The sequence below is a fragment of the Dasypus novemcinctus genome, chromosome 21 (genome assembly GCF_030445035.2).
Source record: "Dasypus novemcinctus isolate mDasNov1 chromosome 21, mDasNov1.1.hap2, whole genome shotgun sequence".
NCBI classification, from domain to species: Eukaryota; Metazoa; Chordata; class Mammalia; order Cingulata; family Dasypodidae; genus Dasypus; species Dasypus novemcinctus.
Genome location: NC_080693.1, coordinates 79,146,538 through 79,164,096, shown reverse-complemented (window position 1 = coordinate 79,164,096; position 17,559 = coordinate 79,146,538). Strand labels below are relative to the sequence as shown.

Here is a 17,559-nt window from a genome sequence, read left to right as displayed (position 1 = left end):
CAGGAAGTATTGTCACTAAAGTGTTAGCAGTAGTTATCTCAAGGGTTGTGGGTAATTTTAGTTTCTTGGCCTTCTGAACTTTGCAAAATTTCTGTAGTGAATATGTGTTGTGCTTAAATCAGGAAACAGATTTAAAAAAAAAAATTAAATAAAGAAATTCTCTTAGGATGGGTAGGGGGCCCGTAGATGTGCATTTTATTATTATTTATTATAACTTATTTATAGGTGTGTGTATTCTTTGTGTACAATATTTAATACTCTCCCCCCCTCCCCCAGTTCCAGAACCTCTTGTTTAAACAGAATTTAATCTGGAAGCTGCCTTAATTGGAGCACAGGGTCCCCTGCTCTTCTCTCCAACACCTAGAGGTGACCTCTGTGGGGGGAGGGCAAAGAAGCCCCTCTTTCTCCAGGTGGAAACACTCAGGCAGGGATTGGTAGAAGCAGGATGAGGCTCTAGCCTTCCTAACTTCTTGCCCAGACTTTTTCCAATTCACTGCCTTTCTTCATTCAAGTTTCATTTTTGTTTATTTTTCCCCTTGTTCATTCATTTCTCAGGATTTGTCCCTAAAGGTTGAGCTTTTGTTTTGCGGATAGTAGGAAAGGAGGAGAGAAGGAGATGATGGAGAGGCCCTGGAGAGAGGGCTTAGGGGCTGCCTGCAGTTTCCGCCCCTGGCTTGCCCAGCGGCGCACCGATGGGCTCTTGGGTTCAGTGTGGTTTTAGAGACTTTTTGGCTGCTGCTGGGTCGGATGGCAACGGATCGTTCCCTGAGTTGCTAAATCTGTCAACAGCAGATTCCACTGACGTTTCAGGTCCATTAGGGACCTAGAGCCCTGTTAGCTATCCCTCTTGGCATGGCTGACCAGTAAGTAAGGTGGAAATGGTTGGCAGATTCCCTAGGAGACCGAGTTATTCTGGCATTTGGCTCTGCTAGGGAATATCTACTATCTGAGCTCTGCAAACGTGGCCTGCGGGCGTCCACTCTCCTTCCCTGCAGCCACAGCTCTCTTGCCCAGTTAAGCCCAGGCTCAGCCTCGGGCACTACTCAGCTGTGTTCCGGGCACGCTACACTACCCGTTGATTGGAGGCAGACGGTTTCCCATCTCAGGAAAACGCAGCGGGTTTGCCACCTGCCAGATGCCGGCTTTCAGCCTCCCCCTCCCCTCCCCCTCCCCCTTCCCTCCGCTCCCCGGGACCCGCCCTGAGGAACGTCGCTAGGGGGCGCGCGCTCCCCGTTCCTCTCGCTCGCGTGGGACGCCCAGGACGGGTGAAGGCACCGCTCCCCCAGTCCCTGCCGCCGCCAGTGGCGCTGAGATTTCACTCCTAAGAAATGCGCAATACTGCTACTACTACCAGTGAAAATGATGCCCACTGCTTCCTCGCCTGTCTTCCAGGATTCTGGTCTTAAGTCGGGACCGAAACAGGATCAGACAGGGGGCTTTGGCTCCGGGCAGCCATTTACGGGTGTCTGCAGGACAGACAAGGGGTCCACTTCCACCCCCTTTTGCCACTTTCCCCACCGGGCAGCAGTTTGGCCAGGAGAGGGGTCTCCTCCATCCCAGGGGCTCCCGCTGGCGCCAGCCCCTTGCAGCAGGTCCTCTCGAGGCCAATACTTGACCCGGGGAAGGAGGCAGTGAGAGGTTCTAAGATTTGGGTTTAAAAAGGAGCTGCAGATGGCGGCAGCCCTCCGGGGAGGATCCGGGAATGTGCAGTTGTGACATAGCTAGACTAAGAATGTGTGGACGTGAACTTGGGTGGGGAGACAGAGGCCAGGGGAGGTGGGTGGGCTGGGGGAGAGGTTCCAGGGGCAGAGTCGTCTGCAGGTCAGTGGGAGCGAGAGAAATGGAAGCTTGGGAGACCCAGAAAGACGGTTTAGGAGGCGCTGTGGAGCACCCCCGTCTCGTAGGCAAGCCGTAAATCTCCTGTGTCTCAGTTTTGGCATCTGTAAAATGAGGATAATAGTAGTATCTGCTTTATTTGACTGGAATGGGAATGAAATGAGGTAAAGCATTTATTTTATTATTTTTTAAGATTTCTTTATTTCTCTCCCTTTCCCCCCATCGTCTGCTCTCTGTGTCTAATTGCTGTGTGTTCTTCTGCGCCCACTTGCACTATCTGGCGGCACTGGGAAACCATGTCTCTTTTTTGTTGCGTCATCTTGCTGCATCAGCTCTCCGTGTGTGTGGCGCCGCTCCTGGGAGGGCTGTGCTTTTTTCACATGGGGAGGCTCTCCTTGCGGGGCACGCTCCTTGCGCGTGGGGCGTCCCTATCGGGGCGCCTCTGCATGGCACGGCGCTCCTTGCGTGCAGCAGCGCTGTGCGTGGGCCGGCTTATCGCAGGTCAGGAGAACGTGGGGATTGAGCCCTGGACCCTCCATATGGTAGACGGACGCTCTATCAGTTGAGCCACGTCTGCTTCCCAGGTAAAACATTTTAAGTCATGTCTGGCGACAAGTGAACATAGCCATTGTTAGCAGTGATTGGAGTCCCCTGAGCCATGGCCAGCTCGCCCTGGTCCTGAGCCCAAGGGTCAAATGTGCTCTCCCTTAGTGTTGTGTCTAGATGGGGGTCTCAGTGGACTCTGGAGGGAACAGGGAGCGCTGGGCTGCCCAGGCGGGCTTGGCAAATTGTTGTTGTTTTTATTCCTTTTTTTTTTAAACATTGTTTTTACAATCAAACATTCCCCCTCCCCCTTCTCTGGTAATCTCTAATCTGCTTCCTTTCCCTGAAATCTGATTTCTGGACATCTCTTTATACGTGATAGACAACTTTTCAACCTTATGTGTTTTGCTCGTTTCACTGAGCATAATGTTGTCAAGGTTCTTCCACTTTGCAAAATGTCTCATAATTTCATTTTTTCATAAGGTCAAATATTATTCCATTGTGTGTATGCCCCACATTTGTTTATCCATTCATTTGCTGATGAACATTCGGGTTGTTTCCAGCTTTTGGCTATTGCAAATAATGCTGCTATAAACACTGGTGTACAAGTACCTGTTTGTAACCCTGTTGTTTTTCTCTTTGGAGTTATACCTGGAAGTGGGATTACTGGGTCAAATGCCATATTGATTTCCACAGTGGCTGCACTATTTTACATTCCCACCAACAATGCACTAGAGTTGTAATTTCTCTGCATTCTCCCCAACACTTGTTACTTTCTCTTTCTTTAATAATGGCCATTCTTGTAAGTGTGAAGTGGTATTTCATTGTGATATATGGTTTGAAACTATTTCCTTCCATTCTGTAGGTTGGTTGTCTTTTTCACTTTCTTGATAAATGTACCATACTAAGGTGTCAATAATTGGGGGTATATGGGAACTCCACAGTTTATGCATGATTTTTCTGTAACCTACACTCCTGGAATCTACTTGTTTTCAAGCTGGGCTTGGCAGATGACCTTAGTTCAGTGACTGTCACCATGCCCTTGGAGGAATGACTTTGAGGGTTGAGAAATCAATTTTGTTTTTTGTTTCAACAAATATTGGCTCAAGTACTAAGCCCCAAGTCCTGTACTAGAGCAAAGGGGATCAGATTAACTGTCACAGCCAGAGGGGTTCACTGTCAGGAGAGACAAGCAGGGCTGGTGGAAAATGGGGTGAGACAGGCAGGGCTGCCCTGTGAACTTGGAACCTCATTATCTAGGTTAGTGGTTCCCAAACTTTTGGGTGCATAAGAATCACATGGGAATAGGATGACTGTGTAGTTATCATTTAAAGTAGGACCATTTCGAGAATGAAAGGGGGGATTGGATATGGCTTAAGCAGTTGGGTGCCCTCATGGGAGGTCCTGGGTTTGGTTCCTGGTGCCTCCTTAAAAGATGAGCAGGCAAGGAGAGTCAGCAAGCAGAGAGAGCAAGCAGGCACCACAAGCAGACAGATGAGGGAGTATCTCAGGGGGGCAAAAAAAAAAAAAAAAAAAAAAAAGAGAATGAAAGGGGGCATTTTAAATAATTACTTACAGACTCAAACCAGGTCTGTCCCAGTCAATGGGACATAAAATCACCCCAACTGGGGAGCTTGTTAAAACTGTTAACCTTCAGAATTCTATCTCTGCAGTACTGTGGTGGATACAGAAATCTTTTCCTTTCCTTTCTTTTTTTTTTTAAATAAGCACTAACACACTTCTCCTGTGCTGGGGACCACGCTGAGCATGGCCCATGAGTGATCTCACCTGTTCCTCATGGTAAATCTTTGAGGCAAGGAGAACTACTAGACTAATTTTGTAATTGAGGAAACTGAGGCTTAGAGTAATGCTCCCAGGTCACACTGGAACTATGGAAGGACTGAGAGGAGATTGAAGTTTTATTTTTTTCCACACTTTAAAATTGAGGTATAATTTAGACACACGAAATGCACACATCTTAGGTGTCCAGTGGATGAGCTTTCATGACTGTGTAAGCCTGTGTAATCGTCACCTGAAAGAAGATATGAAACATCTCCCAGAGAGTCCCTTGTTTTCCTTTCTAGTCAATCCCTCTCTGCCTCACACACCCAGGTAACCACTTTCTGATTTCTCTTAGTTTGATTTGTATTCTTTTTTGTCTGGTGTCTTTCATGCACAGATAATGTTTTGAAATTTGTGCTTGTCATTGCTTGTTTCAGCCTTTCTTTTTTAGTGCTGATAGGAATAAATTCCTAGGAGTAGAATTGCTACTGTAAGATAAGTGTAGGATAAGTGTGTGTTATAATTTCATGAGGCAAGCAGTTCTCTAACGTGATATAGCAGTTTGATATGGTTATGAATTCCAAAATTAGATATTGGATTAGGTTTGAATCTGATCTGTACCTGGGCATGATTGAGTTATGATTAGGGCGTTGAGTCTCCACCCCTTGGTGGGTGGGGACTCACAGATAAAAGACATGGCAAAGGACAGAGTTGGGGACTTCTGATGTTGGAGTTTGATGCTAAAGATTTAAGCTGGAGCCCTTGGAAGTCAGCCCCAGGAAGGAAGGAACCTTGAACCCAGAGAAAAGCAAGCCCCAGGAACGTAGGAACCTAGGAAGCCTGAGCCCTCACAGACGTTGGCAGCCACCTTGCTCCAAATAGACTTTGGTGAGGGAAATAAATTAAGCCTTATGGCCTGGTATCTGTAAGCCCCTACCCCAAATAAATACCCTTTATGAAAACCAACTGATTTCTGGTATTTTGCATCAACACCCCTTTGGCTGACTAATCCTTGTGGTTATTTCGTTTATACTCCCACTAGCAATGTGTGAGAGCTCCAGTTCCTTTTTTTTTTTATTTTAGCCATTGTAGTGGTTATGAAATTGTGTTTTCCATTTGCATTTCTCTGATGACTAATGACGTTGACTATCTTTTTGTGTGCTTATCAGCCATTCATATATATTATTTTTTTAAAATATAATTTTAATTTATTTTTAAAAGATACATAGATCACTCAAAATCTTACCTTATGTCTTCCTTTGTGAAGAGTCTGTTTAAATATTTTGCCTATTTTTAAAAATTGAGTTGCCTTTTTAATCAGTGATTTGTAAGAGTTCTTATATAGTCATATATTCTGCATGCAAGTCCATTGTGAGATATATATATAGTGTATATATTTTTTCCAGTTTCTGGCTTGTCCATTCATTTTCCATATGGTATCTTGATGAGGAGAACATTTTATTTTGATGAAATCCAATTTGGCAAACTTCCCTTTTATGAGGTTAATGCTCTTTGTGGCCTAAGAAATAGTTGCCTAGTTCAAGGTTGAAAAGGTATTATCGTATGTTGTCTTCTAAAACCTTTACGGTTCTGACTTATGTTTAGGTCCATGATCAATTTTATGGAATTCACTCATTTTAATTAATTTTCATGTATGGAGTGAGGGAGAGGTAGAGGTTCATTTTTTTCTTCTTCTAGTGTTTCTAGCACTATTTCTTAAAAAGCTTTTCATTTCTCAAACAAATTTCCTTAATGTCTTGATCGAAAACCAATTGACCATGTATGTGTGAGTCTAATTCTGGACTTTTATATGTTTCATGGGTCTGTTTGTCTAACCTTGCCCCTAGATACGGGAGGACAGCTGCTATTTCACAAGCAATCTCCTAACTAATGACCAAGGCTGCCCCGAGCTTCTCTTGTGGCTACAGTCCCTCATTTGTTTACACCCCTTCGTTCCCCAGGACACGCATCCCCACCCTTGCGCGCATGAGCTCACACCGAAACCTGCCGGGCTGGGAATTGAAACTGCAGGCTGGATTTAGAAGGAACTGCGCAAGGCTGGGTGGTTGGTGAAAGTTACAGCACACGTGGTTCTCTGTGATTCCTAAGTTAGAAGCTTGTGCTTTTGTCGTTGTTCTCTTTGAGGAGTCGGCTGTGTGAGTGAGTGTGAATCTAAGTGCAAATGTGTAGATGTTCTAATTTGATCGTGAACGTTTGTGTGCATTCTGCTGTGAGGTTCACCAACTAGACATTTGGGATCTGCAGGTAGATTTGAACAGTTGCCTGGAGATGATCCTGAACCAATTGTCTTCCTACATCCTATCTCTGATGTCTGCTGGGATTTCCAGAAGGAGAAGAGAGCCCTGGGGACTTGACAGAACCCCACATTCCCAGCAGTTACTCACAGAAAGGCTCGAGGGGAATGTCGGTTTTAAAAAAATTCTTGGCAGGCCTCCTTCAATCAATGGACATTGTTGAATAAACTGGTTAAAAGCCCAGAGTTTGGAAACAGAAGGATGTGGATTCAAACCTTGACTCTGCTACTTGTTGGCTTAACCTCTCTAAGACTCAGTTTCTCTTCTGCAAAATGGGGATAATAACTGTACCCTCTTTATAGAGTGGTTGTCATGATGAAATGAGATAATATGTATATGGAAATCCCCCAATAAATATGGGCTATTATTATAATTATTAACAAACATTTACTGAGCGTATTTACCTGAAAACACTGGGAAGCCACAGATGCCCCCTCTCTTCACCTGCAGTACACTTTGGTGGTGGAGCATGAATTCAGGCAGACCTTGGTGTCAGTGCCTCCTCTTTCTCCTCTTCTACTGTGGGCTGCCGTGAACTTGGGTATGTTGAGCAGCTTCCCTGGGCCTCGGTTCTCCATCTGCAGGACGGGGGTCCTCTCCTCTCCCATGGGAGCCACTACGAAGGCTCTCATGCAGAAGGCGTTCCCTGAATGCTGGGGCACCTCCTGCTCACAGACCGCCCCCCACCATTTCAGTTTGTGTGTGCTGGTGCTGTTACCAGATCTCGTTAGGTTCTTTGACTATACTGGAGAAATGAATTTCAAGAGCATGTCAGGTGAGTTAGGCCTGAACTTTATTTAGGTAGGGAGGGAAGAGAAATGGGAGAAAATAAGAGATCAGGCGTCCCAGGTGGAGAGGAAGGGGCTGAAAAGTGGTAAAGAGGGCTGATTTACAGGCTACAATTTCCCATTATGGGTTATAAATGCCCAGGTTTTACTTGCGTGGTGATCCAAGTGGGGGAAAGGCAGCTAGAGCCCGGGTCCAGAGGCAAGAGAGCACGAGAGAGTGAACTCAGGCCTGGCACTGCTTTTTAAAAAATTTATTTATTTATTTACTTACTTAATGTATTATTTATTTATTTATCCATCCCCCTCCCCTGGTGGCTTGTTTTTTTTTTTTTTTTTTTCTGTCTGTTCTTTGTGTCCATTTGCTACGTGTTTTTTTTTCCTGTGTCTGCCTGTCTCCCTTTGTTGTGTCATCTTGCTGGGTCAGCTCTCTGTGGTGCATGGGCCATCAGCTCTCTGCAGCATGTGGGCCAGCTTGCCTTCACAAGGAGGCCCTGGGACACAAACCCAGTCCCCCCATATGGTAGACGGGAGCCCAACTGATTGAGCCACAGTGCTTCCCTGGCGCCGCTTTTTAAACTGCTGATTATCCCACCCCTTTGCTAATGGCAGGGGAGGAGTTCCAGCTATTCGCTGCTTTGATTGCTTATTTCCCTCATCAATCTCCCTGGAAGGCTCAATGATAAAGTCCTGCAGAAGGACAGAGAAGCCTGAGAACTCAAGGAGCTGAGGCCCAGAGAGAGGTGCCTGATTACCCACAGCTGAGCTCAAGGAGAAAGTGGGGAGAGACCAGCAGGCCCAGCATCTTTCCTTGCTGTATGATGCGACTCCAGAATCTGCTAGCAGTGAGTCTTTGGTGAGAAAACATCTCTAATGATGCCTTGGTTTGGACATTTTTACTGCCTCAGAACTGTCAGCTTCTACCTCAAGTAAAATTTCTCATTATAGGGAAGCTGATTTGGCTCAACAGATAGAGCGTCCACCTACCACATGGGAGGTTCAAACCCAGGGCCTCCTGATCCGTGTGGTGAGCTGGTCCACGTGCAGTGCTGATGCGCACAAGGAATGCCGTGCCACGCAGGGGTGTCCCCTGTGTAGGGGAGTGCCATGTTGAAGGAGTGCTCCCCGTAAGGAGAGCCACCCAGTGTGAAAAAAGTGCAGCCTGCCCAGGAGTGGTGCTGCACACATGGAGAGCTGACACAGCAAGATGATGCAACAAAAGGAAACACAGATTCCTGGTGCCACTGACAAGAAAGCAAGTGGACACAGAAGAACACACAGTGAATGGACACAAAGAGCATGTAACTGGGGGGTGGAGAGTGGGAAGGGGGGGGAGAAATTAAAAAAAAAAAACAATTTCTCATTATAAAAGCCAATCCATTTCTGGTAATTTTGCATTGGTAGCCTTTGGCAACTATTCACACAGCACACATTTACTGAGTACCTATTATGGGCCAGTCACTGTGCCAAATGCTGGTGAATCAGAATCTTGGTGCCTGGCCCAGAGGGGTTTCCAAACCTATTGGAGAGGAGACTATAACTTCTCAGAGCCCCTCCAGGGCCACTCTCTACTCTTCCCTACCCAGCTCCATGTCCAGGAGGCAACTGCTATGGCCTGCGTCCATCCAGCTCTCTCGTACGTTGGCTCTGGTTGCGGCACCAGCAGGAGCTAGGAGGGCAGGGAGGAAGAGAGTTGAGGACTTCTATTGCCCAGACGCCACCCTGCTGAGTTGGCCGGGCCTGCATCTCTGCTCACCTGTCGGGTGGTGCACTCCTGCAGCACCCTTCAGGTCCTGGTTATTGTACCCTCTGGTCCCTCCTTCAAACTTAGAGGTGGTTAAGATCCCTGATACTGTTAGCTCTGTTGTTTTTCTCTCTATCCCTTGTTTGTTTCCCTTAACTTTTTCCTTATCTTTGTAGGTATTCCCTTAATCAAAATATCCTGAATTATGTCATCTGATTGTGCCATTTGTCTGATCCTGATGGATTCACAATTTCTCCTTCATCCTTGTATTCACAGTGTCAGGTACCTAATAGGTACTCATTAAATGATTGTCAAATGAATAATAATATAATATGATATGGGCTATAAGAGCAATTTTTATTAGACTTGCATTGTAAAAGTCCAACTTCCAGTTCCCAAATCCAGATAAGTATGCTTGATCAGTGAATTTAAATTAACAATCTGACATGTGTTTTTAGAAGTTTTGGGCTCTTTTTAGAAACTTAATGCCCTTTGACCTAATGATTATGAGAGCCAAATCCATAGCATTTCTGTTGTTATTAGCAGCTTTCCTTTCTCCTCTTTTTCTGAGCAGCTGTGCTCCCCAACATTCAGATGTGATGACATTTATTCAGGGTTCTCTAGGGAAACAGAACCGAAAGGAGATACCCGTAAATAGGAGATTTTGTTAAAAAGTCTCTCATAAAACCTTGGGGATGTGTAAGTCCACATTCCGTAGGGCCAGCTGCTAGCTGGGAACTCTAATGAAGGTCGTTGATGAATTCTCCAGGAGAAGCTGACTGGCTGAAGTAGAGACGGAAATTTTCTCTTCTGACTGCTGAAATCATCACTTCTCCTTTTAAAGCCTTCAACTGATTAGATAAGACATATCTCTTTGCCGAAAGCAATCTCCTCAGTTAATTGTAGATGTAATCAGCCATAGATGCAATCAACTTACTGATGATTTAAGTCTACAAAATGTCCTCACAGTAACAATCAGGCCAGTGCTTGTTTAACTAAACAGCTAGAAAGAGCATCTGGCTAAGTTGACACATGAGCCTAACCATCACAGATGGGAAAACAACCAGGCCAGTGCTTGCTTAACCAAACAACTGGAAACCAGCATCTGGCTAAATTGACACATGAGCCTAACCATCACAGATGGGAAACCAATGTGTATACAAAAGTGACATAAGGGGAGTAGTAAGAACAACAAAAGCTCATTTCAGTCCAGCTGATGTAGAAGCTCCGCAAAGAGCAAAGGGGGAAATGCTCCTGCACCCAGCTCTGCACCTCCTTGGCATCCCAGGTGAGTGGTGGGAGCCTGCTTCTAATATGAGGAGCAGAACCAGTTGGGGTTGGAAAGGGGAAGGAGATGGAGACAGAGTGCACCAGGGAGAGAATGAGGGATGGCTGACGTTTCAGGTTCCAGCCTTAGATAGGTGAGTTGTCTCTACTGATGGCCATTGGAGGCCCAAGGAGAGCCACCAAACAAGGCTTGGCTGCCCATAGTACACAGAGACAAGCCAGCATGTGAGGGGGGAACTTCTGGAGGGCAAGACTCAGAAGAGCATCTTCAGCTCCAAACACAAAGTAGGACTGGTGCATAGTAGGGCTTGATACATGGCAGCTGACTGTACAAATAGGCCACACTTGCTCTGAATATTAAAGAAACCTGGTGGGGGAAGGCAACAGAGACACTACTTCCAGCAGTTTAACCTGGAAAGGACACAGGCAGTCAAAATAGGTGGCATAGTGCTTGTGCAAGGGAGGAGCCCAGGAGAGTGTTGGTGTGGGGATCTTTGAAAGGGGCAGAGCCCTGACAGGGCATGCTTCACAACCCTGGGATCCTCAAGAGGATGAAGGAGAAAGCCCTCTCTTACAAAAAAAAAAGAGAGAGGGAGAAAGAAAGAAAGAGAAAGAGAGAGAGAAAGAAAGGAAGGAAGGAAGGGAAGGAAGGGTAGGAAGGAAAGGAAGGAAGGAAAGAAAAAAAAGAAAGAAAGAAGGAAGAAGGAAAGAAAGAGAAAGAAAAGAAAGAAAGGAAAGAAAGAAGGGAAAGAAAGAAAGAAAAAAGATCCAAATTCTTGTTATCTATTTGTATATAAAAAACTATTCCAGGGAGTGGACGTGGCTTAAGCAGTTGAACTCCCACCTCTCACATGGGAAGTCCCAGGTTTGATTCCTGGGTGCCTCCTAGAGAGAAACAAAAAAAAACAAACAAACAATAAATAAAAAATGAAAAAAAACAACAACAACTCAAGGGAGCTAATGTGGCTCCATGGCTCAGTGGTTGAATGCTGGCCTCCCACATATGAGGTTCTGAGTTTAGGCCCCTGTTCCAGTACCTCAAAACAAACAAACAAAAAGCCAAAGTATTCCAAAGCTTAATGACTTAAATTAACAGTTATTTTAATTAAACTTCACTGTTTTGTGGTCAGGAATTTGGGCAGGGCTCAGCTGGGCAATTCTTCTGTTCCATATGGCATTAATGGAGGTCAGTCAAGGGTATTCAGCAGGATGATGAGCTGATCTGGAGGCCCAAGATGGCCCCACTCACATTTCTGGTTCCTTGGTGGGGATGGCTAGAAGGTTGGGATCAGTGGGACATGTTGACTAGAACAGTATGGTGGCCTCGGGTTCCTTGGATTCTTTCCATGATGGCTGGTTTCCCCCCCACGTAGAGCATTCCAAGAGGTCCAGTGTATGTTGCAAGGATTCTTATGACCCACCCTGAAAATTACTTTAAGAGTCTTTTAAGATTTTGTGAAATTCCCACCCATCCTTTCCATACATGTTAAAAACAGGATCACAAGCTTGTATTCCAGGCTCTTTCTTTCCCACTGGTTTGAATATGTAGGAGACCAGGTGCCCAGGATGCTCATTGACTGTGTGGTGTTGGTGTGGGGCATATGGGATTGATAGCAAGTATTGAAGGAAAGAAATTTGTTGGGACTTGTGCTCCCAATTGTCTGCACCCTAGGGTCAGATCAAGAGCAGCAGAGTGTTCATCGAAGACAACCCCAAAGGATGCATGCTGGTGGTGGCCCTGTCATCCTTACAGGTATGGGATAGCAGTAGTGGCTTTGGACCCCATTTGTCAAAGTCTGCGGCGGCTTGCTCGGTCGGTAGAGGTGGGGTCTGGCTGCGGACGAGGGGTCGGCCCAGCTCTGGACGAGGGGTCGGTCCCGCTTGGGACGAAGGGTCGGTCCCACCTGGGATGAGGGGTCGGTCCGGCAGCAGACGAGGGATCGGTCTCACAAGGGGTTGCGCGGTTCGGCTGACGGGGTCGCCCGGCGAAGCCGGCGACGAAGGGGTCGCCCGGAGAAGCAGGCGACGAACTGGGGACAAGGGAGGCCAGGCCCTTGTCGGGGGCTCTCAGGACTGGAGGGCGCACGGCAGAAGAACTACCACGGAGACAAGGTAAACACGCAAGTCCACTTTATTGAGGGAGAGGCAACAGTTTTATAGGGGCTGGGGAAGGCTGATTGGTCGAAGCCACGCCCTGTTCTGATTGGTTGCCGGCGAAAGGTCAGTGGACGGTACTGGACGGGGGAGGGGTGGTGGTTAGGGATTGGCTGTCGCTGTTGCTGGGGGAAGGGGCAGGGTTTAGGGATTGGTGGCTGCTGTTGCTGGGGTGGAGGGCAGACTTGAGTTTCCCGCCCACGCCTGGCTGTTGCTGCTGTCGGGGGAAGGGAAAAGGGCAGACTGGATTTTTCCACCCACGCCTGGCTGTTGCTGCTGTCGGGGGAGGGGAAAAGGGCAGACTGGAATTTTCCGCCCTGCGCCTGCGCAGGGAGAAAGAAGAAGGGTGCCGCCCCACAAGGCATGTGTGGCGCCATCGGGGAGGAGGGGCGGCCGCGGAAGCATGGCTGCTGAGAAGGGGAGACCCGAGGGCACTCTGCGCCCATGCCGAGCTTCCTTCAGGGGTGGCGGTGAGTCCGACCAGCCACCCTATTATGGGGGCAGCGGCTTGGCCTGCCGTGGCTGCTCCCCCCCAGGCCAGCAAACCACACTTCAACCCGAGGGGTGACCGCATTTCCCCCTTCTTTTCAAATAAGGGCCAGGATGGCAGCAGCAACAAGTAGCCGAGGCCCAAGAGGCAGTAAGCAATGAGGGAAGCGGGGCTGAAGAGGGAGGTGAGTATGACGGGGATATAAATGTACAATTTAGGGGGCGGTATCTTGCCGTTGCAAGCAAGGGTGGCCAATGTCCAATTCTCGTTTATCTCGGTGGCTATAAGGTCCATGTGCTGTTAAAAGTCCAGGATGATAGCGCGTTACAGGTAGTTGATCTCTTCTTGGCGGCGAAGAGCGGTAGAGGCAGACTGTGTGATGGTCTGGAGGATCGCAGCGGTGAGGACAAGTCGTGTCAGGGCACCAGCAGCGGTGGTGGCGGCAGCGTCGGGAGTGGTGGAGACGTAGGCGAGGACAACAAGAAGGCCAAAGTCTCCACGGGTGCGAGAGAGGCCGATGTTAACGGGGCGGGCCGACATGGGGCGGCCCAATCTGCAACGCAATGGGGGTTCAAACAAAAAAGGAGGGGGGCGAGGGATGAGAAAGGACACTTTGGATGGCTGAGAAGAGGAGTGAGGTTGAGACAGGAGGAAGCTCCGCAGAAGTATGGGGAGGCAAGAGTAGAAACGTTATTGGATGCTAGAAAGCAGGCCGCGGGCCGGGGAAAGCGGGTTGCGGGCCGTTTAGCGGGGCTGGAGCTGCTTGAGAGCGATGGCGGCATGGGGGGCCGCGGTTACAGAAGACTTGGGGCTGTTTCAAAGAGATCTTACACCGGTGAGTGTCTAGGAGACCGGCGAGAGCCCGAACTTGTGGGGCTTGCTTAGCAGATAGGATGTTACCCATTGCTAATGGCCTTTTGGAGCCGATAAGAAAAGGGGCCCTTACCTTGAGAGCGCGGCGATGGGAGCCGAGGTGCGCGGTGAGACGAGGGGTCGGAGCCAGTGGGGCTCCGACGGTGGTCGCGGACCAAGAGAAGGCTCCGACGAGGGGAGGGCGGGACGACGAGCAGTGGAGCAAGGCAAAGGGGAGCAAGCGCGGAGGGGAGGAGGCAGAGGTGAAGGCAGGGGTGGAGGTGCTCAGGCATGCACTCCTGAGAGTTTTATTGGCGCCTCTTAATCATAGGGGGTCGGTATAAGCCCCCGACATGGAAGGAGAAAGCCATCCAGCGATTCTCCCAGACCGCCGTGGATCGTATGAGGTCACCAAGGTTCAGGAGCAGCAATGCAGAGCGAAAAGATAGGGGTGAGAAGAGAGGAGAGCGTAGGGCTATGGTAGGGTTACTTCAGACGTGCAAGCGCATGCTCCCGAGAAATCCAAGGCTCCTCTTAATCATAGCGGGTCGGTATAAGCCCCCGACATGGAAGGAGAAAGCCATCCAGCGATTCTCCCAGACTGCCGTGGATCGTATGAGGTAGCCAAGGCTCAGGTAGCAGCAATGTTGCACGAGAGAAGTCCCAAGGTGAGAAGAGAGGAGGGCGTAGGGCTGTGGTAGGATTACTTCAGATGTGCAAGCGCGCGCTCCCGAGAAATCCAAGGCTCCTCTTAATCATAGCGGGTCGGTATAAGCCCCCGACATGGAAGGAGAAAGCCATCCAGCGATTCTCCCAGACCGCCGTGGATCGTATGAGGTAGCCAAGGCTCAGGTAGCAGCAATGTTGCACGAGAGAAGTCCCACGGTGAGAAGAGAGGAGGGGGGGGCCGCCAGGTTATGGAGTGAGGCTGTGGTGGAGTTGCCTTGCCCCACGTTGGGCGCCAGCTGCGGTGGCTTGCTCGGTCGGTAGAGGTGGGGTCTGGCTGCGGATGAGGGGTCGGTCCCGCTTGGGACGAAGGGTCGGTCCCACCTGGGACGAGGGGTCGGTCCGGCAGCAGACGAGGGATCGGTCTCACAAGGGGTTGCGCGGTTTGGCTGATGGGGTCTCCCGGCGAAGCCGGCGATGAAGGGGTCGCCCGGAGAAGCAGGCGACGAAGGGGTCGCCCAGAGAAGCAGGCGACGAACTGGGGACAAGGGAGGCCAGGCCCTTGTTGGGGGCTCTCAGGACTGGAGGGCGCATGGCAGAAGAACTACCGCGGAGACAAGGTAAACACGCAAGTCCACTTTATTGAGGGAGAGGCAACAGTTTTATAGGGGCTGGGGAAGGCTGATTGGTCGAAGCCACGCCCTGTTCTGATTGGTTGCCGGCGAAAGGTCAGTGGGCGGTACTGGATGGGGGAGGGGTGGTGGTTAGGGATTGGCTGTCGCTGTTGCTGGGGGAAGGGGCAGGGTTTAGGGATTGGTGGCTGCTGTTGCTGGGGTGGAGGGCAGACTTGAGTTTCCCGCCCATGCCTGGCTGTTGCTGCTGTCGGGGGAAGGGAAAAGGGCAGACTGGATTTTTCCACCCACGCCTGGCTGTTGCTGCTGTCGGGGGAGGGGAAAAGGGCAGACTGGAATTTTCCGCCCTGCGCCTGCGCAGGGAGAAAGAAGAAGGGTGCCGCCCCACAAGGCATGTGTGGCGCCATCGGGGAGGAGGGGCGGCCGCGGAAGCATGGCTGCCGAGAAGGGGAGACCCAAGGGCACTCTGCGCCCATGCCGAGCTTCCTTCAGGGGTGGCGGTGAGTCCGACCAGCCACCCTATTATGGGGGCAGCGGCTTGGCCTGCCGTGGCTGCTCCCCCCCCAGGCCAGCAAACCACACTTCAGCCCGAGGGGTGACCGCAAAAGTCTCTCTTTTCCTAAGTGAGACCATCAGGCTGATGAAAGACAGATTTATTCTTGTTTTCTCCTTTTCAGAGGCAATTGGAGATTCTGCATTATGCCACTAACTATGGGGACATAAAAACCATAAAAGAGAAAGACTGTAAAAGTATTTTATGAGTAAACAGTTGAACCTTTTATAATACTGGAGCCAAACATGGAGGTGTTGAGAGGACGAAGACCACATGGATGTCTAGACTTCTGGTTTTCCAGGGAGAGATACAACCAAATTTCATATGCATGGAGGATAAGACAAGACCCGCCATAAAACCACATCTGGGTGGTATAAATGTGATCTTCCTATGGGAGTATCAGGTTTCTGTGTCATACAGCAGACTGAGTTGTTGATAAATTGTTAAAGGATTGACCCCTTTGGAAATAAGTTCTGGTAACTGAGACTCTGGATTTCTGTTTTCCAGACACTTTCTCACTGAAAGATCCTAGGGCCAGTGAAAGTCACAGGGGAAGGGCCCTGGTGAGATTGTGTCATTATGATAAGGAATCTTAAAAAAAAAAGTCATTCTGGTGCAAAGGAGATGCCTGGGAAACTTGCAATGCAGTTGTCAAAACCATGCAGGAAGAGGAAGAATGGCTGGCGTCCATCAGAGACCGGCAGGGGCGCTTGTCCACAGCCCTTGTCAGGAGCCTCAGGGGAGTGGAGGGAGGGAGTCAAAGGTGTGGGATGGACAGGTCAGGAGCTCACCCTGGAGGCAATGGGGAGGCCGTTGTTATCCCAATAGAAGCCTCCTGAAAGAAGTTGCTTGAGGCTGTAGCTTCTCAAACTTCTGAATTGTTTTCCCTGAGGAGTCAGGAATGCATTACCATGAAATAATTAGCATATGTGAATCTGTAGAGTCAGAAACTAGAATACAGGCTATGAGAGGCCAGGGTGGGAGTAGGCAATGAGGAGTTAATGCTTAATGGGTACAGAGTTTCTGTTGGGGGTGACGGAAATATCTTGGTAATGGAAGGTCATGAATGGAATGAACACCACTGAATTATGTATTTGAATGTGGTTAAAAGGAATAATGTTAGGTTGTATACGTGTTACTAGACAAAAGTTAAAAAACAACACAGACAGCAAACCTTAATGTTAATAATGGACTGTAGTTAATAGTACAATTGTAATAATGTTCTTTTGTTGAGAAATAGGAGAGCATGACCTTGCAGGAGACTATCTAACAGACCACTCCTGCCTCCCGCTTCTGTAACTCCCTTGCAAAAACATGACCTTGCAAGAAACTAACTAATTGACCACTTTTGCTTTCCACTTCTGTAATCCCACTTGCACATTATAGAAGACAATTTGCCCACTAGCCCAGCAATGCATTAGCCAATAAGTGAGAACCATGCTAATTCTATGTAAGATCTTATATAAACCTGTAAAAACTGTAAGACAGGGCTCAGAATTTGGAGATTGATTCTCCTCTGGGCCTGTGTGTAATAAAACTGTTCCTCCACCTCTCTGAGTGCCGTTTGGGTTTCTCTGCCACACAGGTCATCTAGGTTTGCTGCAACACTTTCATCAATTGTAACAAAGGTACCACACTAATGCAAAGTGTTCATAATAGGGAAAACTGCTTGCAGAGTGAGGATGAGGGGGAAGGAGGAAACTGCTTCCTCAGGTAAAAGTGTCTAGTGACAGTCACCCTCTTCTGAAGAGCACAGGTGTGTCTCAGAGCTGGTGGGTGTGTGAATGTGTGTGTGTGTGAGTGTAAGAGAGAAAGTGGTCAAGAGAGGAAGAGAAAGCAGACAAGAGAAGCGCAGTGCGAGTGTGTGCACACTTGCACACATGTTCTGCAGCCCCTCCTCTGATACAGGACTGAGAGCCA

General features: G+C 48.7%; 1 long non-coding RNA gene across 1 annotated transcript; it reads left to right on the top strand.

Moving 5' to 3' along the window:
• The first annotated feature begins 2,176 nt into the window (after positions 1 to 2,176).
• Positions 2,177 to 17,187, top strand: LOC139437182 (uncharacterized). Its single transcript, XR_011646941.1, has 4 exons — positions 2,177 to 2,420; positions 7,936 to 8,117; positions 8,210 to 13,120; positions 15,764 to 17,187. It is a non-coding gene; the product is annotated as an uncharacterized lncRNA (long non-coding RNA).
• The last annotated feature ends 372 nt before the right edge of the window (positions 17,188 to 17,559 follow it).